General features: G+C 39.2%; 1 protein-coding gene across 4 annotated transcripts in view; it reads left to right on the top strand.

The window, feature by feature from the left end:
- Positions 1–12,070, top strand: part of esrrga (estrogen-related receptor gamma a) — a 161,256-nt gene that overhangs the window by 27,304 nt on the left and 121,882 nt on the right. For all 4 annotated transcript variants that reach the window (XM_066681455.1, XM_066681430.1, XM_066681446.1 and 1 more), the window contains exon 2: positions 5,160–5,226. The gene's annotated coding sequence lies outside the window, so the exon portion shown is untranslated. The remainder of the gene's footprint in view (positions 1–5,159; positions 5,227–12,070) is intronic.

Here is a 12,070-nt window from a genome sequence, read left to right on the forward strand (position 1 = left end):
GGGGCAGAGATAGATGGAGAGAGTCTTACAAACAGCAGGTCTCTGATTTTATTTAAAGAGGGGATACTTTGCTGATTTTAATGATAATATTTTAAATTGCTTTTCTAATTTTGGACAAAACCAATGATTATTGACTATTAGAGCTTTACATTAATGTATTTAATAATTTGCTTTATCAGATCAAACACTGTAACTATGTTTTATAGCTTGTAAAACTCTACTATTTATTTTCTTAGATTTATATTGCCTTAGTCCTGTTCTGATGGAATCACATTTACATGGAAGTCATGGGAAAGGTGCTACTTTGTGATTTTATTTCTGTTGAGATCAGCCATGATAAATTATCAACTGTTTTCACCTAACCCAGTATTCGTCTGATCATTTTAACCCTGTCTGGATACTAATCTCAAGGATTTTCCAGGCAGATGCCACCTTGTGTTGGGAAAAAAAAAGATTTTTACTGTTGCTACTGGCTGTATTTAATCTCCTAGAGTGCAGAGCCACCAGAGACCCTTCTGAACCTTGGTTCACCCCAAAAAGAAACTGCCTGTCTCCTCACTACTCCAGTGACTTTTTGCCTGTTTGGATGCCATGTTGTAAATGGAGCATGATCATGTGATCACATAGTACAAACATCCAGGTTCACAGAAAATACAACCTACTGGACCATTTGCTTGGTCTGTAGTAATAGTAATGCCGGATGAATGAGTTTCATCACTGAGGAGATGGGTAAAATGTTTCATTACAAACGCCCCCTTGAGAAACGTGTCCAGTCCCAGTAGGGCTTTCTCTATAGAATTGGTTAAATAATTTTGTGTTTGAAGTGAACCGATTTTTAAGTCTTTGTTTTAGAGCCCTTGACATTTGTTTGATTCAGTGACTTAACAAGACGTAAAGACAGAGTGTGTGCACGCTTGTGTGCATGTGTGCAGGTGCACTTGTGTGTGCGTGAGAGCCTGTGTGTGTGTGTGTGTGTGAGATCTGCTGGTGCTTTAAGAACCATCCATTTCCGTGCAGATGACACTTGTCCCATGCCGGTGGGACCCCATTAGAGAAAGGGCCTGGACCCTCCACTTCGCCCCAAAACCACAAGAAGGGGGGCTGCAGCACCCCACGATGGATGAGCCCCATCGAACTACACACTCCAGCCCTAGCCATAAATCTGCGGACTCCCCACAACGCGCATTTGTGTGTGTGTGTGTGTGTGTGTTAAGGGGCCCACACTTTTGCCTCTTTGTTTGGCTTTCTGCCCTTCAATAACTTCCAGTGACCCCCACATCTCCTTGTCCAGTTTACAGTGTTAGGGGCTGGCATGCACACATATTGCACATCTAAAAACACACACACACACACACACACACACACACACACACACACATGCACACACATACAAACTGATTAAGGACACAAACAGGATACCCTAGAGCAGCTGCATATTAGACTAAGGACATCATGTCTACTGTGAATTGTGCACTGGTGGTATGTAAAGCCCCCCAGCAATGGAACTAGGCTTTGGAGCAACGGAACTGTTGTCTGGAGGGATTCTGTTTGTGACTGAATGCTATCAAATCCTCACTGCAAAATAGCCATCCAAGGACACTAGGAGCTGTTGGATAAGCAGGTGTCCATAAACCTTTGGCCATGTTGGTTCTTTGTCTATTTTTGACCGTTCAAAGTGAGTACTACCTCAAACTCCTCCTGTAAGCAGGAATGACATGACTATCCCATTTTTAAAATCAACACTCACATCCGCGTCAGACACACAATAATGCCCTCTTCCTTCCACAAGTCTTAATTGACACCATTAATCAACACAAATCTCATTAGAGTGAAGTTGGGCAACTGGAGAAACCGACCTGTGCCCTTCCCTTCCCCCTTGGTGTCCTCTTTTTCTCTTATATCTTACTATACCTCTTTTATTCCTTGTCTTTCCTCTTCTAATTCCATAACTACTGTATCTACATGGGTATGTTGTACACTCATGGCTTTACCTGCCATGGTACATAACTTATACTAATAGAATGGTCATTTCATTTTTAATATTTTGACTTTTAATGTTTTGTCTTCTATTAATAGGTACATACTTAATGACCTTGATCATTATTTTGATCTGATTTGAGTTTTTGGTTTGTACATTTTGTCATTTTTTGATACAGAGCACCTCATGAACCTGGTGTATGTTTCACTCTGCCACATTTCGCAGGCTTAAATGTCTCCACAAGGGACAGCAATGTCAAAGAACAAGTGTTCTGAAGCAGCTGCACATAAAGCTTAGGTCATTGTGCTCATTATCAAGTTTTGGCTTAATGGGTATTATACCTCCCCCAGGGTTGGCATCTCTTCTCTAGGGCCACGGAGCTCCTTCCAGTAACTTTTGAATGAATTCTGGTTCCAATATCAGTACCGCACCTCAGTGTATTTTACTAAATGCCATAAAATCCCCACAGCCATGTTTCAAGGTCTACTGTAAAGACGTATGACAAGGGAGCTCAACCTCTTTATTAACACCCTTCATTTCAGAAGAAAAGTTACAGACAGGTCCAGTGAGGTACCTTTTTTCTTGTTGAAAGTTCATTTACATACAAGCCCTGCTCCTCTTTATCTTTTCACTTGCGTCTGATCATCATCCTGTTGTTGTTTGTTGTTGTTGTTGTGGTGGCACTGCACACAGTGTGAAGCTTAGTGCCCAAACGCCCCCCGGCCCGTTTCCGCGGGGCATAAATTACCCCCCGAACACCCGCTCGTCCTCCAGGCTCCAGCCTGTTATGGATTGCAGCGTTCTGGACTTGACAGGAACATAATTAGAACTCTTGATGAAATCTGCAAAATTATTCCTGGGTGGCTGTGGCGGGCCGGAGACGGATCCGTATTTGTCAGCGACGCCCTGTCGGCACACAGCGGTAATGGCTTTGTTCATTTATCCTGTAATCTGAGGGTGATGGAGGAATAGTTAGTCGGATAGATAGATGGGGAATGCGTGTGTGGTGGTGGTGGTGGGGGGTTGCCTTTGGAGAATAAGAAAGCAGACGAAGGAAAACATGTCTTGTTCTAAGCGAGAGTAGAGCCAGATGATGTCATTGATCTAATGGATTGATCTAATGAGGAGCAGGTACGTCTTACAATGCATTATATACCTGACTTTAGGAAGTCATATAAACTTGCTTTGTAAAGTGTTATTTGTGTATTTATAATGATCTATTTCATAAATGCATTTAAATGCATAACATATATATATATATATATATATATATATATATATATATATATATATATATATATATATATATATATATAATGCATTTGAATGTGTTCATAAAATTGCTGTATAAACTTTATGAGGCACTAAACAAGGCTCTGATAGAGGGCACCTGTTTAGTTCTGACAGGCCGATTTACCCCTATTCTCAGCTGCTGAGAACTCTCTGAGAGACTGAATCTTGTTCTGATGTCCTGTTTTGTCTGATTTGTCTGATCTTGTCTGTTTAAGCTGCCAGGTTCAGCCTGACATCTGATAAGAGCTGTTTCTTTGCCTCCAGATTCTCAATTCAATTCAATTCAGTTCAGTTCACTTCAAAGTGACATTACTGATTCTTAGGTGATGTTAGTAATATATTCCCATTGTCGGATTTTTTACTTAATTTCAAGACGTTTTGCCCAATAATCTGGGTACATAAAAAAGTAAAATATCTATAAATAATTAATTCCTATAAATTAATCTTAATTCATTCCTATGTTTATGGAACAACCTCAGACCAAAAAATTACAGATATTTATTAGATTTTAACTAATTTCACTCTGTAACACTATTTAGTGTATGTTCGGTGCCTCTGTGGCCAACCTATGGTCACTGAGTCTGTCTGTCTCTCGCACCACAGGTATGCGTCACTTGTCCTGTCAAAGGCCGAGAAGCGAGCCAGGAACCCAATGTGTATTTAAGATGCGGGTGAGACAGAGAGAGAGAGAGAGCATCTCATTTGAATGAGAGATACAGCTCCAACTCATATGCATCAGGAAAGAGAGGGAGTGAGAGAAAGGAAAGGGAGGAGATGCAGAGGAATTGAATATGGATTAGAGGGATGAATATTCTATTATTTCAGCCCATTCTGCTGATCTCTCCTTTGCTCCAGGTGAGATATACAGATGTGGGGCATATTTGGGGCGAGCCACTTGAGCCGCGGATTACGCAGCAGCGCCGCCACTGTCCCCTCAAACCTGGAGCCAATTTACAGGCGGTTTTTCTGCCTGCTTGTCTCTGTTCTGGAGTAATGAATGCCGATGAGACGCTGGTGGTATTAGTGCAGGGACCAGGCCTTAAATCCACATAGCTTTTGCTTTTGGGAAATAAAGAGAGACAGGGATCCTCTTCACCCTTTGTCTGTGTTTGTACTCTCTGATATGATTAGGGAAGTCTTTTAAAACCACCTCCCCAAGCCCCCCAAAATCCTATAAAAAAGCCTACAAATAACCTTAGGCCTGGGAATGTATGCCTATACTCTGAACATGTATTCAATGTTACAACACAAGTCCTATTCCACTGTCCTCAGTCATTTGTTCCTTATGCTGTCTGAATGTTTAATGGAAAATGACCATTTTGCAGTTACAAGCTACATGTCTGCACAGGGAAGGCTGAGTAGGCTGAGACTCATGCTTCACATTCCACTAAAACTCAACAGATGATGTGTGAGATTCCCAGAGTCTTTTTCCACGACAAATATTTGAGCAGAAGAGACTCAAGCTAAAGTCACCATCTTCTCCCATCAGAATTATTAAAGAAGAACTACAGACATGTTAAGAAGACACTAGAGAGGTTTGAAAGGGAAACTACAGTTATGTTTATGAGTAAACATAGATACACTAAGGAGGAACCACAGATGTGTGCATATGTCATGCATACATTGTGAATATATTAAAATAGGCTCCATACGTCAGCCAGTAGCCAGTAGCTTTTATTGGCCAGAGGCCCCAGTGGGTTCAGATGTGGGTCACTGGTGGATGTGGCATGGCCTGAAGCTATGTTTACGCTAAGGCTAATCCTCTTAAAAGTCAGCGTGAGTTGGTACTGCTTTGGCGCTAACTAGTGGCTAATTAGAAAGCAAGAGTGTAGATATGTAGGTATGTTGAAGGATAAATCTGTGATTATTTCCTTTAATTTTTCAACAGAAACCTTTCCATCTTTGACACACAGATGAAAAACAAGAACTGAATCATTCCATCAGACACAGCATTCGTGAGTACAGCTTGTTTTTATTCCTTAAACCATTATTAAAGTACAGTACTAGGTGAAGGTCACGTCTGAGAAAGAGACCAACAAAGAAGCACTTTTAAACAAAACCAGACTTTCCATGTTGAACCTTTCAACTTTTCCACTTACGTTCATATTTATTTTCAATACAGTCATGAAGTAATTTTTCAGGATTTTTATGGTGATTTCTGATGAGACGGGTGGTAAATGTAGTAAAGTGAATGTGAAAGAAAAATGAAGTGTTCCCCAAACTGGAGACATTTTTAAAAGATATGAATAAATGAAACTGGGCAGACCACTGTCAGATTTATTACATAAAAGTTGCAGATAGTAGTTGGTAGTTGGTAGTTGGTTGTTGGTAGGTGCTGTTTTTTTCTTGATCCTGCTAAATGAATTATTCACATTTAGAGATTATACCCTAAATGAAATAAATATAGAGTGGTCTCTGACTTTGGCACAAATCTGTGTGTTAATACAAGAAAATATTAATGCAAAAAATTATTTAGGAAAATTTACATCTGTTCAAGAAGATACAGTGCTTCTTTTGTCAGGCATTACACAGCCCTGCGCCTCTATAATGTGAGTGTAAATGAGATGAAATGGGATGCAAATGCTGTGTGTGTATGTGTGTGTGTGTCAAAAGACTGATTTAGATCCTTTTTAAAGCCTCTGACTGGCAAGGGTACACCTGTTTAAGAACTGAGTATTTCTTCAAGGGCAGTGTCTTCCTATGGAAGGTGAACGAAACCAGAGCCTAATGGCTTAGAGAGAGAGAGAGAGAGAGAGAGAGAGAGAGAGAAAGAGAAGGGAAAGTAAGGTCAGTGTTGAAGCTTCAGAAAATTCATTATTTCTTTAAATAATAATGTATTCACACAACTACTATAATTAGACATAAACGTGTCAGCATGAACACTCTTCAAACTTAATCAAACCTGAATAGAAGAATTCAGTTCATACTGATATGATATATTTGTTAAAAACATATAATAGTTTGCATTATCAAAGCCAGTTACAAAATTTGAGAGACGTCCATTTTGTCAAACACATTTCTGAAAAGGATTATATATTGAGACCATTCTAAAACTTTACAAATCATTTCCATTCTTATATAAGCCCTGTTTGCGTACTGGAAACCAGTCTAATGTGTTTACGAAGCCCCAGTGTCTGTAAATTTGTCAAAAAACAAATTGTCTCAGTCCGATATGCTAGGCTCTCTCTCTCTGCTCCTAGGAGAGAAGGATATTTGTCCTTTTTTTAGACAGTGGAGAGAACTCCAAATACTCAAAAGCATGAACCGAGTTAAAGATTTTGCTCTATTCCTGAGCATAGGTGGGTAAAATTTCGGCCAGATTAAGGTACCGGAGCAGGCAGAATATCTGAAGTGTCTATGAGCTGGGACAGCCTGTGTCGGGAACGCACACACTATGAAGTAAAATGCTCTCTATTTAGACAGCTCACTAGGATTTGGGACCGGCCAATTGACTTTTTTTTAGCTGTTTCAAGTGACTTAAGGTGGAAATAACTCCATATTTGAGAGACATCTAACTGCATTACTGAAACTAAACAACTCAAGTTCCAAACGAGTGAAAAAAACAGTGAAAAAACGTACATACAAGTTAAACTTCAGCCACGAACAAACAACAGTTGTTCTCCTTAAAAGATGCAGTGATCCTGAATGTAAACAAACCAGAGTGAACTGTCTTCCCATATACATAGACATCCCATTTAAGGCACAGACTTCTGGGACCCTAGTGATTAGCATTAGTATTTAATTTGTATACAGTCTCTAAGCTCTTGTAGCTGTTGTAAAGTGACACATAAGGAATGTGTTCTTGAAGATGACTGTCTTAAAAAAAATTTGATATACACATTAAAGCTAAAAAATAGAAAAACATACCACGTGTGTAAAACAACTTTCATTTTTCGCTCTAGTAAGGCTATAAATTTAGTAACACAATGACAAAGTTAATTTTGTGAAGATGTAGCTGGAGTAACCTTCCCACTTAGAAAAGGTTTAAATCATAAAATAAAATCTAAAACATTTTATCTGCTTATTAATGACCAATGTCTGGTTGGTGTTCTGAAATATAAATAATACATTTTAAATACTACAGCAACATTTTACAAAGCTACAGAACAAGCACAGTGAGGTTCTACACATAAACACTCTCTGCTGTCTCTGTTCTGAAGTTGTACCAGCACTAAGCAAATTTTTCCTCTTCTGTTTCCCTTTTTGTCTTCTTCTTTTGTCCCCTTTTCTCTCTTTTATCTATGCTCCTGTTTGCTGCACTCCTCCCTCCATCCACCGACATATTAATTCTCTGTTGACTTTTCAGCAGCCAGAGGGGGATCTGAGGCTCGGCCAATTTGTTCTGACATAAAGAGATGTTTAGAAGAGAGAGTGTGGGAGAGGGAGAAAGAGAGTGAGTGAGAAATACTGACAGGATGTCCAGTGTGTTTGGGGTCCTCCTCCTCCCCTCCCCCTTTCTGTTTGAGCGGTGGTGTCTAATCTGGATGGTTAGGAATGTGGTTAGCAGTAGAGGGATGGAGGAATTGAGAGATGGAGGATGAAGAGATGGAGGGTCCCCTGGGCTTCCAGCCCCCAGGTCCTCGTTACGAAGAACACTCTTGTCACCTTCCATCTCTGCATCTGTCTGGCTGTCTATCACTACATCTCTCCACCATTCTATCATTCCTGCTCTTTCACCAGCTCAGTTTACTACACAAGCAAAACATTTCACACCAAAATGAAAGATTAACGTAAACCAGTGTTTTTAAAGGAAAGCAATGATGTACAATATATGGCCAAATATCCCTCCAGAGAACACAGCTCCACTGCCCAAAGCTGGAATGCTTTACACCACTCGAGCCCATATTTGACATTGAGCGTGGTGTCTTCAGACTTATGTTCATCCATTTAATTGCCTATCTCTGGAATAAAATATGTGACATTTGTTGTTCTGCAGTGCATTTACCTTCAAGCAATATGCTGCATCTACAAAAGCAAGTCATTTAATAATGAATAAAATACACCAGACAGCTCTTTGCATTTGATTTCTTACCTACTTATTTATTTTTTCTATTAGTTATGTTTATTTTTATATATTTTTTTATATTTTAATAATGTTGTGCATTTAGGTACATTGGCCAATATATGATAGTAAAACACTGGTCTCTTGGGGCTGTAATACAGAAAAAAATGGAAAAACAGCACGAAAACCATCATGCTCATGTATACTTTTTATAAAGTGAAACATCATTTCTCATATTCCAGGCTCTGGACCCACCGCCACCCTGAATTGGATAAGCGGGTTTCAGACAATGAATAAATGAATGATCATTTATCATTACACTTTAGCAGAAAAGATGGATGAGTCCAAACAAGCTGCAAGTTCATGAGAGAATCTGTAGAAAAAAAACATTAACCACATATCATCCGATATCTAACAATTCAGAAAATTTCTGTTGATTAATCCTCCCATAATGAAGATCAATTTCTAAAATGCAGCCAATACAGAGTGATGCACAAAAACCTTTCTGTTGTTATGGAATACAGAGTGTGTGTAGCTGCTGGAATCAGCAGTGTGTGTACACAATTTAGTTTTACCTTGAATTCTTCTCTTTACATTTAGAAACATGAGTAAAAAGTTAGTATAGTGAGGAATGGTGAATAGTCTGTGGGTCTGCACAGGACACTTATCATGTTTGTAGTAGCAACAAACACCACTTCCATCCACCGCTGCTTCAGGAGGGACGAATCAGTTTGCATCAGTGAAAGTTACGTTTTAAATAAGAGTAATGTCATTATCCAAACAAAACTTGCACCTCAACAAAGACATCTAATGTACATTTAAATAGAGTTAAAGAATGAAGGGGTTATTCCTGGTAAATTGAACCATTTCTACTGATGCACATATCATGAATCAGCTGCTGAACTCAAATTAAAAGAAGGAAAAATGAAACAATACCATGAAAAAAAAAATCTTATAAACAAGCATTTACAGCACATTCACTTCCATAAAATTTATGACTCAATATTCAGCGTGAAATCAGCTCTAACTCTGATGATGTAAAATTAGTGAAGGTGCTATGTCACATTACAACACAGACACAAACATGCTCCTCTGTCTCTCTCTCTCTCTCTCTCTCTCTCTCTCTCTCTCTCTCTGCTGTGTGTGCTGCTAAAGATATGATAATGAGGTCAGAGCGTCGTTTAGGCTGTGTTAATTGGAATAGTAATTAGTTTAACCGAATAATTGCCTTCATTTACAACATGATGGAAACAAGTTCAGCTGCAGAGTCGGAGATTGTCCTGCCACTCGTTCCCTGCTCACATTCAAGAGGGTGAAAAAAAAAAAAACATGGATCTTCAAAAGGGTATCTTCACAGGCGAAAGCAAACATTCCTACATTGTAAATTCACACAAATAGGTTTTATTAAACATCATTCTGGAGCATTTCTGTTACTCTACCTGAATGCAACGTAGTTGTAGTTTCTCATTAAAATTTCTGTAGTTTCTATTTAACATTTCTATATATTCTCTTCAGAAATTTCAAGGGGTCCAGGAATCTCACCTGTGTCTCCCCTTGATTTTTACTGTAGATCTCAGACTGAGACAGTAACACTCATTGTATCTGCAGCTTAACTGAAGACAGAACGCAGCAGTTCCTCAGCAGCACCAAGAACATTCTCAGTTCTGAATAACTTAAACAACTTAATCATTTTGACCTATCTTTAACTACTTAATCAGATTTTCCATGTTTCCTTTCTGTCTGCTGCTGTTTCCCCTGAGCATGTTTAAGACAATCTCCCTTTAGTCACCTGAGATACTAAGGTGCATTTTCTTAGTGGTTGTATTGAGCCACTGTTTTTTATATTCATCCTTTTATCTAGTGACTCTTTTCACTGAGAAATATATTAGTACACACTCTGCGCCCTCAAGCCCTTTTTTCTCCTGCAATTACCCTGTACTGAAATTCTCAATGGTGTCAAATGGAATTAATTAAAAATGTAAAACGGTCATTAAGAGGGTGTCGCGGATGTGAGACCCAGTGGAGAATCCTCTTCTTTTCAGGTTCAGTGGGTTCAGCTAGACACTTTTACACCAAGAAAGCCACACCTCTCGTGTTTTCATTTGAGTTTTTTTTTTTTTAACTATTATTTTCAAGGACCTGAATAAAGCAGAATGGCACTGTACCTTTAGCTGTGAAGGCTACAGTCTCTAACAATGTGTCATATTAAATCATGGCTCTAAACCTTGGGAGAAGCTCGTTGGAATAAATTAATTGAACGGATTAATGATGGATTTGCAGCAGCTACAGAAGAGAGGGAGACAGTTTATAGGACTTTGAGAAAGTGGCTCCCTTAAGCTGCTGGAGATGAGCTTAGGAGACTCAGCAAGAGGGGGGTTTGTTTATTTATTTATTTATTTTACTTCCAATGAATTATTTTCTGTTGGCAAAATAAAATTGTTTTAAGAAAATAATATTGGGGCAACGTGGGGGTCTCCAGTTTATTGTATTGTTGTATATGTGTCCACTGTGGTGTCTAATGTGTTCATTTATTATAAATTATGACCACCGGCTTGTTTCTGTACCCACTGTCTATTTTGTCAACTTCACTGACCAAACAGTAACACTTTGTAGTTCTACAATTAAAGACTGTAGTCTGCAGTCTGTAGTTGCTCTGCACACTCCCCCCCACTTTCAGTCTTTACTTCAGAACCCCAAGAGGACCACCACAGAGCAGGTATGATTTGGATGGTGGATTATTCTCAGCGCTGCAGTGACAATGACATGGTCGTGGGTGTTACTGTGTGTTGTGATGGTATGAGTGGATCAGACACAGCAGTGCTGCTGGAGTTATTAAACACCTCAGTGTCGCTGCTGGACTGAGAATAATACACCAACCAAAAATATCCATCCACTAGCCTCCTGTGGGCAGCGAACATTGACCACTGATGAAAGACTAAAGGACAAACAACACAAACTGTGCAGTAACAGATGAGCTACACACCCTGACTTTACATCTGCAAGGTGGACCAACGAGGTAGCCGTGTCTAACAGAATGGACAGTGAGTGGACAAAGTGTTTAAAAACTCCAGCAGCACTGCTGTATCTGATCCACTTGTACCAGCTGCTAAACACACCACTGCAACGTTAGTGTCACTATAGCACTGTGTGATGATCCTGACCTTTGAGGAATGGTAAATCTGGGCAAACAAAGTATGTAACAAGTGGACTACAGTCTGTAATTGTAGAACTACAAAGTGCTCCTGTATGGTCAGCTGAACTGAGAGAATGGACAGTGAGTGTAGAAACAAGCAGGTAGTTATAATGTCAATGCTGATGGGTGTATTTAATAAATCATCCAGATGAATTCACTTCTGGTGGCACAGTGGCACAACAGGTTGTGTTTAAACCTCTCTTTATGTGACACAATGAGGAATTTGGAGTGTTCTCCTTGTGTCCTTGTGGGTTTCCTCTGGGTGCTCTGATTTCCTCCCACGGTCCAAAATACACATTGATAAAGCAGTTCCAAGAATGAATGAACAAATGAACTTATATATACATTTTACTAGTTGTAAGTAACTTCAACTGGTGAAAAGTCCATTCCAGTGAGAGGTTTTTTTTTCTTTAAATGAGCTAAATATTAGCAAATCTAGGTAGGTTTAAGCTAGATATATTTACAATATTTTCAGAATAAGAATATTAAACATATTCCCTTGATTTATGGTCATTTTCCTTGTTAAGACCATTTTAATCTCTCTACCATAGTTGGTCATATTACGAGGCGTCACAGCTAATTATAATATCTGAGCCCCTCTGAA

This window comes from Hoplias malabaricus, chromosome 1 (assembly GCF_029633855.1).
Source record: "Hoplias malabaricus isolate fHopMal1 chromosome 1, fHopMal1.hap1, whole genome shotgun sequence".
NCBI classification, from domain to species: Eukaryota; Metazoa; Chordata; class Actinopteri; order Characiformes; family Erythrinidae; genus Hoplias; species Hoplias malabaricus.